Below are 2529 nucleotides of genomic sequence, written 5' to 3'. Positions count from 1 at the left end.
CCGGCGCCCCCCTAGGCATCCTATATATAGTGGGGGGGAGGGAGGGCTGCGCGCCCAAGCCCCTGGCCTCTCCCTCTCCCTCCCGTGACACTCCTCCATCTCCCAACGCTTGGCGAAGCTCTGCCGAGATCACCGTTGCTTCCACCACCACGCCGTCGTGCTGCTGGATCTTCATCAACCTCTCCTTTCCCCTTGCTGGATCAAGAAGGAGGAGACGTATCCCAACCGTACGTGTGTTGAACGCGGAGGTACCGTCCGTTCGGCACTAGGTCATCGGTGATTTGAATCACGTCGAGTACGACTCCATCAACCCCGTTCTCTTGAACGCTTCCGCTCGTGATCTACAAGGGTATGTAGATGCACTCCTCTCTCCCTCGTTGCTAGATTATCCGGAAATCGTAATACATGTGTGAATACATAGACCACAACACGTCCCTAGTGAGCCTCTAGTGGACTAGCTCGTTGATCAAAGGATAGTCATGGTTTCCTAACTATGGACATTAGATGTCATTGATAACGGGATCACATCATTAGGAGAATGATGTGATGGACAAGACCCAATCCTAAGCTTAGCTCAAAGATCGTGTAGTTCGTTTGCTGTAGCTTTTCTGAATGTCAAGTATCATTTCCTTAGACCATGAGATTGTGCAGCTCCCGGATACCGTAGGAGTGCCTTGGGTGTGCCAAACGTCACAACGTAACTGGGTGACTATAAAGGTACATTACAGGTATCTCCGAAAGTGTCTGTTGGGTTGGCATGAATCGAGACTGGGATTTGTCACTCCGTATGATGAAGAGGTATCTCTGGGCCCACTCGGTAATTCATCATCATAATGAGCTCAAAGTGATCAAGTGATTGATCACGGGATCATGCATTACGATATGAGTAAAGTGACTTGCCGGTAACGAGACTGAACAAGGTATTGGGATACCGACGATCAAGTCTCGGGCAAGTAATGTACCGATTGACAAAGGGAATTGTATACGGATTGATTGAATCCTCGACATCGTGGTTCATCCGATGAGATCATCGTGGAGCTTGTGGGAGCCAACATGGGTATCCAGATCCCGCTGTTGGTTATTGACCTGAGAGGCTTCTCGGCCATGTCTGCATGTCTCCCGAACTCGTAGGGTCTACACACTTAAGGTTCGATGACGCTAGGGTTGTAGAGATATTAGCACACGGTAACCCGAAAGTTGTTCGGAGTCCCGGACGTCACAAGGAGTTCCGGAATGGTCCGGAGGTAAAGATTTATATATAGGAAGTCCAGTTTCGGCCTTCGGGAAGGTTTTGGGGTCATCGGTATTGTACCGGGACCACCAAAAGGGTCTCGGGGGTCCACCGGGTGGGGCCACCTATCCCGGAGGGCCCCATGGGCTGAAGTGGGAGGGGAACCAGCCCCTAGTGGGCTGGTGCGCCCCCCCCTTGGGCCTCCCCCTGCGCCTCGGGTTAGAAACCCTAGGGGTGGGGGCGCCACCCTTGCCTTGGGGGGCAAGGCACCCCCTTGGCCGCCGCCCCCCTAGGCATCCTATATATAGTGGGGGGGAGGGAGGGCTGCGCGCCCAAGCCCCTGGACTCTCCCTCTCCCTCCCGTGACACTCCTCCATCTCCCAGCGCTTGGCGAAGCTCTGCCGAGATCACCGTTGCTTCCACCACCACGCCGTCGTGTTGCTGGATCTTCATCAACCTCTCCTTTCCCCTTGCTGGATCAAGAAGGAGGAGACGTATCCCAACCGTACGTGTGTTGAACGCGGAGGTGCCGTCCGTTCGGCACTAGGTCATCGGTGATTTGAATCACGTCGAGTACGACTCCATCAACCCCGTTCTCTTGAACGCTTCCGCTCGTGATCTACAAGGGTATGTAGATGCACTCCTCTCTCCCTCGTTGCTAGATGACTCCATAGATTGATCTTGGTGATGCGTAGAAAATTTTAAAATTCTGCTACGTTCCCCAACAGAGGAGTGTCGAGCAACCCGGACGTTTGGTTTGGATTTGGGAGGTCCAGCGTGGGTGTTGAGTATTTGATCGACAATGATTGTGTTGTCCGATCCAACGTTTGGGGAGGCATAGATCGTCCTGGTTGAGGAGTCAGGATTCTTGAGCGATCTAAACTTGAAGAACGAACACCTTTGCCGTAGCTAGCTGCTCCTTGATGTTTCCGTATGGCGTTGGCCCCATTAGGAGAGAGCCCTTTTGGTTGCTCTAAGTCCTTAATCAAGATCTAGGATTGGGTCACCCGCCGCCACAAGAGCATCCCAAGCCACGAGAAGCACCTCCATGAATCCGGGGAGCTTGGGCCAAAAGGCTTTGAAGTGGAAGTGGCGATGTCTTTTGAAGTCTATGGTTGTGGCCATGATAATTGGGTTGTGGCCAGACATCGAGCTTGATAATGTATGGAGGCAATTCGGGTGAGCAACATCCCTATCGGAGTAAGTGGAATGACCTATCGTTTTCATCAGTGTGGGATGGGATCTTTCGTTTGACCACGTGAATCGACACCCTGTGAGAGGTGCTTCCATGAGTTCGG

The sequence above is a fragment of the Triticum urartu genome, chromosome 5A, assembly GCF_056163025.1.
Source record: "Triticum urartu cultivar PI428250 chromosome 5A, HENAU_Tu73, whole genome shotgun sequence".
NCBI classification, from domain to species: Eukaryota; Viridiplantae; Streptophyta; class Magnoliopsida; order Poales; family Poaceae; genus Triticum; species Triticum urartu.
Note: the sequence above shows the minus strand (reverse complement) of the source record.